Source organism: Typopeltis vanoorti, chromosome 16, assembly GCF_054136105.1.
Source record: "Typopeltis vanoorti isolate ZY-2024b chromosome 16, IOZ_Tvanoo_1.0, whole genome shotgun sequence".
Lineage (NCBI taxonomy): Eukaryota > Metazoa > Arthropoda > Arachnida > Uropygi > Thelyphonidae > Typopeltis > Typopeltis vanoorti.
Genome location: NC_143564.1, coordinates 34,912,933 through 34,925,813, shown reverse-complemented (window position 1 = coordinate 34,925,813; position 12,881 = coordinate 34,912,933). Strand labels below are relative to the sequence as shown.

At 35.0% G+C, this 12,881-nt stretch overlaps 1 protein-coding gene across 4 annotated transcripts in view; it reads left to right on the top strand.

Annotated features, from left to right (window-relative positions):
- The window catches only part of RhoGAP15B (RhoGAP_ARAP and RA_ARAPs domain-containing protein RhoGAP15B), a 339,597-nt gene that overhangs the window by 39,450 nt on the left and 287,266 nt on the right, over positions 1–12,881 (top strand). The gene's annotated exons all lie outside the window — the stretch shown is intronic.

Genomic DNA, 12,881 nt, shown 5'->3' with positions numbered 1-12,881 from the left:
AGACTTGAGTGTTTTCACAAGCCTCATTATAGTCATTGCTATAACAGTGATCCATGTTTTGGCTAAGATGCTACTTTCCTATGTATATTTTTCACTCAACGTTGATAAATTTAGGCATTTTGGCCTATTCTTCCACCACAGTGATAGTTTATTTTGCAGTGGAGTTAAATGTGTTGGTGTTATCATAACAAGTGATTCTTAAAGGTGCTCTTGGAGTTCAGATACTGACCATTATAACATTTGTGTTCCAGTTTCTCTAAACTGTATTGAAATTCCTTGCAGTGTGATGTAGTGCAAAACTGAAGTATTAACCATGTATGGTGCAGAATATTTATACTGAATGATCATATTAGATGCATTTAATGTTGAAGAACATCATTTTATCCTTCATAACAACCTACACTCCATGGGGATGCTTGAAACCAGTACATAATAATGCTGCCTCAATCATCATCCATTTGCCTTAGGTTGAACTACAGTAGCAAGCATGTTAAAAACAGTTTACTTGACTCATCCTGTTACTGAGTAAGCCAGTGAAGTTATTATTATTTATTTATTTTTTATTATTTTTTTTTCAGTACTATAGCATGCAGGTTCCTTGCGTAGGCAGATGAATTGCTCCTCGTGATGTGGCATATCTGGCTTGGAATAGCAGTCCTTCATTCTTTCTGTTTATCCATCTATAAACATCTATAACAGTTGCTTCTGTCAGCATAATATGCCACACATTTTTCAAGTTGACCATAACATTCAGACTTTTATCCCATTGCCACCAACATCTAACATTACCAAACTGTTATCAGCAATGGCCTAATGTGTTGATATTTGCCACTATGGGTTCATCGATTCGTGCTGCTTCTCTTGCCATAGCCTGGCTCAGCCATCAGCATGGAAGAATTGGAATTTGTCAGACCAGCTGATCTTTATTTTCATTCCTAAAATATCTGTAAATGCTGTTTCTGTGTCCAGTGTATCCATAAATTGGCTTGATTTTGCCTGATGGTAGAGAAACTTGGTCATCTACTACATCTTAGCTGTAACCGAACACAGTTATATGATTGGCTCTGTTCAGCTGCACATTATTTGTAATCCTCAATTGGCCACTTATATTAACAAATTCTCTCTAGTTATAGTGAAAAACTAAGGTTACCTGAATGACTTTTGTTGTTGGCTCATTTTCAATGCTCTCTAGCAACTTTTGTGAGCACTCCTTTAGCAGAATGACAATTTTCACGATGCTGCCAACTACCCCACTGCTTTGATCACTCAAGTCAGCCATGTTGATCATTACCATATTCTTTCATAAAATTCACTTACGCACTCTGTCCCAGGTCTGCTCACCTGTTTTATATAGCCTGGAACAAGCATGTGACTCTGACAAAGGGGATATCAACTGCTAATATACCCTGAAAATATGTCACTTGCTGTGTGCATCCTGAGTAAGGCTGTAGCTACTATTGGGTAATTCCAACTAATAATACACAATATAGCTCCAGATCTATATCCTTACCTCCACCATACAGAAGGGAACTGATGCTACTTCAGACTATCAGGATACTTTTAACATTGTAAAGTTATCATTGGTGACGATTGATCAGCTTGCTTCATCTCCTGTGACTTCATAGTAATTTATGGTGTTTGTGTCAGGTGGACATGTTTCTCTGCCCCAGACACCAAAGAAACAAATCAGACAAGAAAAAATTTCTAATTATTTAATTATAAGAATTAACATTATAATGCATAAACATTGGGGGGGTTCCCTATAAAGGCTTCGTTTAGCCAAATAATTCCATTTAAAGAATGGATCTTTAATATATTTTATTCTTCCTTTCACAGTACTAGGACTACTGACCCATTCTTGTCCTCACACCGTCTCTTTAAGGGTCTTCCTCTATTTCTTTTTCCTTTTAGTTTATATTTTAGTATTCCTCATGGTAATCCGTTCAGTGACATTCTATTCACATGTATTGCATTTTTTTTTCTCTAAATAAGTATTGTTTGTAAAGTTGATTCTTGTTGTAGTTGTGAAATTTGTTTCTTTTTTTTTATCTAGTTTAGTATAATCTTGCTGTGCTTAGAAATTTCATTTCTGCTGATGGGTATTCTTTGATGGTCTATTTTTTTTCATCCTTCATATTTCACTTCCATATAATATAATAGGTTTAGCTAAAACACTGAATATTCTTAATCTTGTATTTCTTTGTACTAAATTTGGTTTAAAGATATTAATCATACCTATAGTTTTGGTGAATTTATTAATTTTACATTTTGGATATTTCTTCAGTGTAATTTATATTTCAACCAAGATAATTAAAATTATTAACTTGCTCGATTGGTTATTGTTATTCAGAACAATTTTGGTTTTAATTGGTTCCTTCCCTAGAAATGCCATAACTTTTTTTTTTCTCCCAGAATATATTTTCATTCCTTATTTGGTATTAATCTTGTTAAGATTGCATAATCTTAACAGAAATTGCTAATTTCTGTATTAGCAATTTAGATATGATCATGTACATAAAATAACGTATTTAGTTGGTAATTTGGTTCTACGAGTAATTGAATTCCTATCTTATTTACACATTGTGGGACAACACAGGAATGTAGCTGTCTCCAGTCCTTTGTAATATATATATACAGGTAACCCTCGTATAACGCAGTTTACAAATTGTAGTAACTCTTTATCTTTTCACGAGTGACTTAAAAATCTAATTTTATCTTCTTCAAATTTGCGTCTGCCCGTATTGCGCATGTAGTTATAGATAGCGAATTTATATTGGGGAAAATACCTTTTAGCATACATGTACGTCAGTTGCTTACCGTATAAAGTGTTTATTGTTGAAAATTGTCTTCGTTTTCTGCCAGGAAAGTGCATTAAAAATCATAACTGTGTTAATCTTAAGCTGAGCACTTTATTTTCTGGTGAGTTACAAACAATATGTAATCCTTTCTTTTATGTAAAAATTTTTTTTTATAGTAATGGTCACTTAGAGGGCTTTTGCGATATGGTTGAAAATGAAATTAGTGAATTAATTGATGGGGAAATAGATTTAAATGAAGAGGAACTGGTACAATTACAAGACACATCGAACCAAATGGCGGGGAAAGTTCTGCCGAAGATCCTGATTGTGATGAATCCAGTAAAAAAAATTTAGTTTAAAGAAATTAGCAGAAGATTTGGACTTGGCAAGAAAGTTAAGAAGCTATTTTACTGATAACGATCCCTCAATGGAACACTCCGGAAAATTCATGAGACAATTGGATATTTGTTTAGTTCCATATTAGGAATTTTAACAAGGTCTTATTACTGACTTGATAGCTAAACCAGCTGTCGTATGCAATCGGAATTATACAAATGATGTCCAAGAGATTTCAAGTGATGACGACGTTCGGCCACTTGTAAATAAAGAACATCTACGAAATGTTAATTTTGAAGAGAGTGATGACGATTAAAATATGCACTTTATTATAAAGTTTACATACAATTTGTGATTTTATAAGTTTATACTATGTATTTTGTTTCATAGTTTATATATCTTTTCTTAACTTACATGAATTACAAGAATTAAATAAAAGTATATTTTTGTTGGGTAGTATGTCATTGTTGTTTATATGATTTAAAAAAAAATCAAACTATTTCGGAACTTAACCCTACTCTTTCTATCTAATCTGAGTCTCGCATAACGCAATTTATATAACGCGGCATTTCTGTGGAAACTAACATTCACGTTATACAAGGGTTGCGTGTATATTACAGAGATGTTAAAAGAATGACAATGTGGAAATAACACAGGAATTCAATTACTCATAGAACCAAAAAAACCAACTAAATACATTATTTTATGTACTTGATCATATCTTAATTCTAATACAGAAGATGAACTATAGTTAGCTCTATACAATCTTAACATTTTTGTTTATGTATAAGTATTTAGGTTGAATTCTCATAGTTTTCAATTAACTGTTTTAAAGTGAAGATGGAATTAATAGGGTGCTTGAGGGTCAAAGCTTTATAACTGAGAGAAGACCTACACATAGCCTTTAAAGAAATGTGGAGAACCAACCAGGGCCTCTGACCTAATGTCCAATCCTCACCTTCTCGTCGTGCACCCTGTTGGGTATCTTCCTGAATACTAAATGAATGAGGATGGGCTGGCAATATGGGATTTAGCCAACCAAATTGTATTCTTATTGGCTTAAACAAATATATAGAATGATGGTACAACATGACAGAATTTCATGACAGCTGAGGCATTGCCCGGTTAAACAAGGCCCCCATTGTTTTCTCCAAGGAACCAGGGCAAACAGCAAAAAGTCAGCTACTGGAACAAATCCTAAAATGCACCCCAACTCAACATCACCAAAGTTCAAGATCAGTACTATCAACATAAGAAGCCCGAATGGCAAAGAAATGGAGCTAGCTGAGGAATTGGATAAGTACCTCGACATAATAGGGGTGACTGAAACAAAACAGGCAAACACTGGTGAGATCTTTCTGAGCAATAAATACAAAATGTTATATTCAGGCAATTACAATCAAGGAAAAGAAGGAGTAGCCATAATAATCAACACTAAATACGGGGCTAATCTACTTGAATGGCAGGCAGTCTCAAGTAGAGTGATGTGGGCAAATATCAGAATGGGGAACCGGACAATGAGACTTATTTATGCCTATGGTCTCACAGAAAGGTCTACTGAGATAGAAGTGGAGGAATTTTTTGAAGCTTTAGAGAAAGCAACTGACACGATGAAAAAGGAAAAGTTGGTCCTTGTTGGGGATCTAAATAGCAGAGTAGGAAATGATTGTGAGACATACAAAAATATTTTGGGAAAATTTGGAGAAAAGAGCAAAGCTAATAATAATGGCAAATATCTGTTGGATTTCTCCTCAGGACATGGACTGGTAATTACTAACACCATGTTCCAACATAAAAATGTGCACAAATTCATAAGGAGAGAAGAGGCAAGGAATAAGAAAGTCTCATTGACTATGTTATTGTTGATAGTGATGTTTTCTCCCTGGTGCAGGACACAGAGTGTACAGAGGATTTGAAATTGGAAGTGATCACTATTTAGTCCTGAGCAGGATAAAATTGAATTTCATATTGAAAAGAATAATATGTAAGAAAGTTTTAAAGCGAATAAAAGTTGAGCAGCTCTCAGATGTGAACTGTAGACTAAAATACAGAAAGATTATTGAAGAAAAAATGAAAGAGTTTGAGAACAGGAATCAGACTTTGGAGATTCAATGGCAAGCCTTGAAGAAAGCCCTGATTGATTCAGCAAGAGAGGCATGTGGTGAAGTTGTCTGCAAGGATAAAAAATTAGAACTCCATGGTGGATACAGAAAGTTAAAGAGGCAGTGAAGGAAAAGAAGAAAGCCTATCAAAAGTTCCTGGTAAATAAGTAGCTTGTGCTCTTAGAGAATATAGAGACAAATGCAAGAATGCTAAACACTGTGTAAAACTAGCTAAACAAAAGTCATGGGAGGACCTTGGCAAGAATATAGAAAAAAAATATCAAGATGGTGGCAAAATATTCTGGAGGTTGTTGAAGAAGCTTAGGAATGGAGGAAAGAGTGCTGTAAAAGGAGTTAGAGATGATAAAGGTGACATGAAAACGGGAGAAAAAGATATCTTTGAAGTATGGAGTAATTACTTTGAAAAACTGCTAAATGAAACAAGCAGTGATGACAGCACAGTGGTAAAAAACACTGCCCAGGCATGCAGTCAGGAATACATAACCATACTTGAAGTAGAAAAAGCCATCAGAGGCTTAAAATGTGGAAAGGCAGCAGGAGTAGATGATATTCAACCAGAAATGCTGAAGTATGGTGGTATAAAAGTCTTACAGTGGCTGCACTGCATAATTAGGAAGCCTGGACAGAAGGACGAATTCACAATGATTGGAGAAGAGCTCTCATAGTACCCATATATAAAAAGGGAAATAAAACTGAATGTGAAAATTACAAAGGTATTTCCCTACTGAATGTTCCTGGTAAGATCTATGCAAGTATACTTGAGAAACGGTTGAGAAGAATTGTGGAAGAAGAGCTTGGTGAAGAACAAGCTGGATTCAGGCCAAATAGAAGCTGTCAGGATCCGATCTTCACTTTACGACAAATAGTCGAGAAAGCATGGGAACATAACAAAGATCTGTATTTAAGTTTTGTCGATTTAGAAAAGGCATATGACAAGGTGCCAAGAGAGAAGCTATTCAATACACTGCAGTTATATGGTGTCAATGGGGCATTATATCAAGCAATACTTTGTCTTTATTTGAGTTGTAAGTCAGCAGTTAGAATTGAAGGAAGTACAGGAAGATGGTTTAATGTTAAATCTGGTGTGAGACAAGGATGTACATTATCCCCACTGTTATTCGTTATCTATATGGATCACATTATGAAGGAAAGTGGTATTAAACATGATATCAAAATTGGAAATGTTAATGTCAGCTCTTTGCTTTATGCGGACGATGTTGTACTTCTAAATAAATCTGCTACAAGTCTGCAAGATTCCCTGACTAAATTGAATAACTGTTATAGTAGATATGGTATGAAGGTCAGCAATAAAAAGACAAAGACAATGAAAATAGGCAGAATCGTTGAAAATGTCAACTGTATTGTGAATGGAGAACCTGTGGAACAAGTAAAACATTTCAGCTACTTAGGCACGATTTTTAGTGAAGATGGTAAATTAAATATAGAAATAGACAATATATGACAACAACTTAACATTGTCAGCATCCCGAAATGCGTTAGCAGAGCTAATCTTAGGTGGTATGGTCACTTGAACAGAATGGGCAAAGAAAGATTAGCAAAACAAGTGTTCTCTGCCAGGTTGGCAGGTAAATGACCCAGAGGAAGACCAAGATATAGGTGGATTGATATGGTAGAAAGTGCCTTAGACGATAGAAATATAAGATCTGGTAATGTTGGAGTCTTGACAAGTAACAGACTGATTTGGAGGAAAATTGTAGATCGGAAGTTAGTAATGATGTAATTTTTTTTTTTTTTTTTTCATGTAGTACTATCATATCCTGTACACCCCTTGAGGGTACATGGCAGGAATTTGATGGTGATGATGATGATGATTTTGACAGAATAGCACATGAAAGGCTGTTAGATAAACTGGAGAATATGGGATAAGAATATAAACTCTTGTTTTGATCATTGAATGGTTGATAAACAGATATCAAAAAGTGGTATACAGTGTGTGAAACTGCTAGATTTAAGGTGACCAGTGGTGTACTTCAGGGTTCAGTCCTCGGGCCATTGTTATTCAATCTGTACATTAATAACATTACTAAAGATCTAACAGGTGATGTCCAGTTGTTCGCCGATGATGCGAAGATAGGCATGGCAATCAGGAATGCTACTGATATGCAGCACTTACAAAATAATGTGAATAGGCTGGAAATTGGGACAAATTAAAATGGCTGTCAGTTTAATGTTACTAAGTGCAACGTTATGCACTTTTGCATGATAAGATTTCCAGCGGCATATTATATTAGCAGGGTTATGCTACAAGAAACTGATGAGGTTTGGGATCTCGGCATAATGGTGGATAGAAATTTGAAGTTCAAAGGTCATATAGCAAAAGTTGCAAATACAACTCAGAGGATAATTGCGATGTTGAAGCGAACCTTTACATGTAAGGATTAGGAAGTCATTTTGCCTGTTTATAAGTCCTTTGTGCAACCACACCTGGATTATTGTGTGCATATTTGTTCTCCTTGTGTTCAAGAGAATAAAGAAGCTGTGGAAAGGGTCAAAGAAGAGTGCAAAGATTATATCTGGTTTGTGAGATTTCTATTATGAGGACAGATTGCTAGTATGTGTATTGCAGACTCTGGTTAACAGGTGAAAGAGGGATAACATGATAGAGATTTATAAACTTTTGTATGAGTGTTATTAGATATCATCTAAGATGAAATATGGAAGGTGGGGAAAGAACACGGGAGCATCCATGGAAGTTAATTTTGTTCGCATTCCAGAAAGGGTAGAAAGGGTTAAGAGCTAAGTTTTTCTCTCACAGAGCAGTGGGAGAGTGAGTGGAATAGTTTGCTTTTAGGGATAGTGAGTGCATCTAATGTGAATGAATTCAAGAGAAGGTATTGACATTTGGTGTGGGTGATTTTATAGCCTCCCTCGATGAGTCCTTGACTCCCTGAAGTCTCAGATAATAATAATAAATCATGTAATATAAGTATATAGTCATTTTTGTTTGTATTGCTAATTATTTGCTGAAATTAAGGAAGAATATTATAGATCTATTCTTTTTCAGCCAAAATATATTGAAATTATAAAGTTTCAAAAGTGGCAGAGAGCTTAGATTACTACTTTCAGCATGGGTATTGCTTTACTTAAAATGTTGTGTCTCCATGCCTGTGTATTTATGGTCAGATATCATCTACTCCAGCTGCCTTCCCAAATTTCAGGGTTTTGATCTTATGTATTGATATGCACTTCTGATTGCATTCCTTTTAAATATTTTCTGCCACCATTCAATCATTGCTTGCTTCATTTAATAATTTTTAAAATTAATTGCTCCAAACATCTAGGATATCTTTATCAGTTTTCATGTTGAAGGTTTAATGGAATACAGGATAACCTTGCTTAACGCATCGGTACACAACAAATAACGGAAAAAACTCACGTAGAAAGATTATTTATTAGTATAATTTTCGCCTGTGTGTCACAGGCATCTTCAGTACATTAAGCTCAAAATGATGCCTGTGACACACAGGCGAAAATTATACTAATAAATAATCTTTTTACGTGAGTTTTTTCCATTATTTATTGTGTACCGATATGTCTACTCATGGTTTGCCTCTTTTAAAACTTCTTGCTTAATGCAATTAATCCATCAATTAATGCGCACTAAGCGAAATCGCATTAAGCGAATACAATAAACAATAGAAATAATTATAATTCATCCATCAGTTAGCGTAAATTTAAAAAAAAAAAAAAAGATATATTAGAGGACAAAATCATCATAGTTAATAAAAATCAGTTGCTTAAATTTTTGTTTAATGTCTAAACATATGATTTGAGCTACGTTAAACAAAAAATTAAGTAAAGATGTTTTGCTCGACTTTTTCATCTTGTAATGCAATTTGTGATGGCTGGCGATCATTTTATCAAGCTTTTGGTGGACTTTGAATCTTTGTTCTATATCAGGATCAGCATCAAACAAAATTTCCTTAGCATGCTCAGTGTGATTGAAAACTAACTCAAGCTCTTTTGCAGTTAGCTTCTTAATCGTAACATTCTCTTTTTGTTTGCACTCCTTATCTTCTTCATATGCACGCTGTTCTTCTAGTTGTGAAGGGGATCATTCTCGCTGAGCTCTTCTGAATGGGAATCGAGTTAGTTTCTCACATCTTCATTATCCAGTTCATTAAATCCAAGTGCTTTTCCATTCGTGCTGATTTCTTCAATAATGTTATCAGCTGGGTTATTAAAAACCAATGAAATCATTTGCCCAGTGAGGTACATACAGCTCTCGTGTCGCTGGTGGTGACTTCCTCCCATGCTAAATGAATATTTTCTACTGCTTGCGTGATATCTTATTTTTTCCAAAACTTGGGTAAAGAAATTTTATTCTCTTTACTCGTCTTCAAGGGTCTGGGCAAAGGTTCTACGCAGGTAGTGTGCTTTATGTGATATGAGTAAAGAAGTTGTATTTCAGGGTAAAAAAACAATCTTCATTCAAAAAAATATTTTCATTAAAATTCGCAAGCCCCCTAGGATGACTGGGAGCATATCCAATAACAAAACGGTTTTAAAGGTAAGATTATTTTTCTTGCAGTAGTCTGCAACCAAAGGACAAAAATAACAGTTGAACCACTTGAAAAGAGTTTTGGTCACCTAAGCCTTCTTATTTAATTTCCAAGTAACTGGCAATTTTTGTTGGTTACATCCTCTTAATGATCTTGGATTTTGCGCACAATAAACTAACATTGAGTTTAAAGTCGCCTTCTGCATTGCCTCCTAATAAAAGTGTAAGATGATCGTTGAGATATTCAGTTTTACCTAGGAAAGTTTTTGTTGACATATGCTTCCTAAAGAGACCAGTTTCATGAACACTGAATATTTGACGATCGTCATAATAACCCTCCTGAATTATCCTTTGCAATTCTTCAAGAAGCTTGGCCACAGAATCTTTATCAGTACTAGCATATTCCACATTTATTCTTACGTTATGCAGTCCAGCTCAATTTTTAAAACGGTCAAACCATCCTAAACTCGCAGTAACATTTTTTTTTTGCATTCTTCTTTAAATTTGGTCTCTTTCAGTGATGTAAAAATATTGAGAGCTTTTGCCTGAATATTCCTTTACTAAGAGGTATTCTTTTTTGGTTACAATCCTCAATCTAGAGTGATAGAAAACATTCCATTTCGATCATTAAATGGCTTCGATTTTAGGTGATCTGCATGCTTAAAGAAGCAGTAGCAACTTTTCCTTGTTCTTTGTATTCTTTGCTCTTATTTAATGTCGTCAGAACTGTAGACTCGCTTTATCTCAGGTCTCACACAATCATTGTATTACTAGTGGCACTTTCATGGCTCTTAATGACTTCCATCTTTTCCTCTAACGTAATTACTTTTCTTCTCTTTTTATTACTGCCGCTTTCTTTATCAGTCTTACTCTTTTTCATATTAGGGGGTGTTGAATATAATAAAGCCTTATAGCTATCTAAATTAAAGCAAAATGAAGGAAAAATGATTTAGCAAGAGAACATAATTTGCACTTATGCTTGCAATGATAGCTTTGAGTCAACTGCTGAGTGTTGGCTGCCACTGGCTGCTACACTGACAAGTGTGCCACTTGCTGCAGATTGGCAGAACAAAAAATATAGCGCAAACGTAAAATTTTGCGTAACATCAAAAGATCACGTTAACTGATTAATCACTTGCTTAAAGCGGAAAATAGTATCATTTCATTTAATCATGCTAACTGATTATCGCGTATATCGAATTTGCGATAAGAAACGTTTTCCTGTATTCTATCAAGAAGGGGTATTTGTGGAACTACAAGGCAGGTGATTAGGACATGCTTAGGAAGAAGCTTAAATCTGTACCATGGCATAAAACACTGCAGAGTAAGGATGTAGTGCACGGGATATAGTTAAGGTTATCTAGAGGAATTGGTATTAAATTGTAAAGGCTTAGGAATATGAAATTGTTCAGTTTAACTTTTTAATGGTATTAATTTACATTACTATGAGAATGAAATAACATTATTACTATTATTATGCATGGGAATCTCCTTGTAGTATGAAGACTCATGACAGACGGCCAACCATTCACCCAGATTATCTACTCATTCATCACTCTCCTAGCAAAAAATCTAGTCCTGAGGTACTCTTCTGTCCCCCCCTTCCCAGACAAGTGCTTGAAAAATTTCCTCTTCGTCAATCCAATAAATTCCTTTTAGCAACTTAAGAATATTTCTATCATATCCCCTCTTTGCCATCTATCGATCAATTTCTGCAACAGAAAAATGTATCCTCATGAGGAACATTCCACAGATTCCTCGGAATCTTGGTCACTCAACTCTGGATTCTCTCCAAGGACTCTGCAGTAATACAGATGTGTCATATTTAAAAAGTTTTATTAAAAAATATGATTATTTTATCTCTGCTTGTTTATGTATTCTCCACTAACCAAGTAATCACATAAGCTACCTTGGACTCTTTTTTGCAATATGCTCTAACTTCAATTTCCTATCCACCAACAACCCTCAAAATCCCAAACTTCATCAGTCTGCTAAAGTACAGTTCCATCTATGTAATACAAAGCTTTTAATTTCATCCCAAAATGCATAGCTTTACACTCTTCTATATTAAAACTGGATACCCATTAACTTTTATCCACACTATCAGCCTATTTAAATACTCCTGCAAGCTCTCTACATTGCCTTGATTACCTATGAAGCAATTTTGCAACATGAGCAAACAACAAAATATTTCTCAAGTTGTTTCTGTGTCATTAAAAAGCAGTAGTCCAAGCAGAGCCCTTCAGCACGCTACTAGTCACCAACCTCCTGGATTCTTCAGTGCCATATAGTACTCTTTGATATCTATCAATCAGTTGCTCACTAGTATTCACATAACCAGCTTCACATCCATCCCCATTTGCTCCAGTCTGTGTAGAGTTCCATGTTGCATCCTGTCAAATGCCTAGGGAAAATCGTGGTATCACTGTGTAGCCATTCCCTTTATCCTCATCATTTGCCACTATTATAAAAAGTGTGTAAATTGGTAAGGGGCATTACCTATCTTTCACAAAGCCATGCTTCCCTCCACAGAGTATCATATCTTATTGTGCAATGTTGTTTATTGGTTGTGGATATGACTTCTTTAGTACTGGTATTGATAAAGGGATTTGTCATTGGAATATCAGTAAATTTGTTGACTTTGTGGAGTAGTGCATGTTCGCTTATTTCTTGGTGTATAATTTCAACTTCTTATTATTAAACATTCTCAAGGGGAAAAAATGTGTTAACTTACTTTTCGGAAACCCCTCATAAGTAGGTCTGATTTTTCTGGTTTTTATTGTAATGTGGAAACACTAGAGAGTTCAAAGATGAATGATCAAAGTGATATCAGGACTCTGGAGTGTTGGATATGAAGATTGTTTGAGGAAATGTATATTACCGAGTTTCGTAGATAGGAAGATAAGAGGAGATATGGAGACCATCAAGTTAGTTAAGGGATTCTACCAGATTAATACAAAAGGAATTATAAAAAGAGTGAATGTTAAGAGGCCATTCCTGAAAGTTGTATAATAATGTAGTGAATGAAAGGTGTGAGGAGTAGTTTTACATGGAGAGTTGTTGGTGAATAGAATGCATTGCCAGAGGGCATTGTGAATGCAG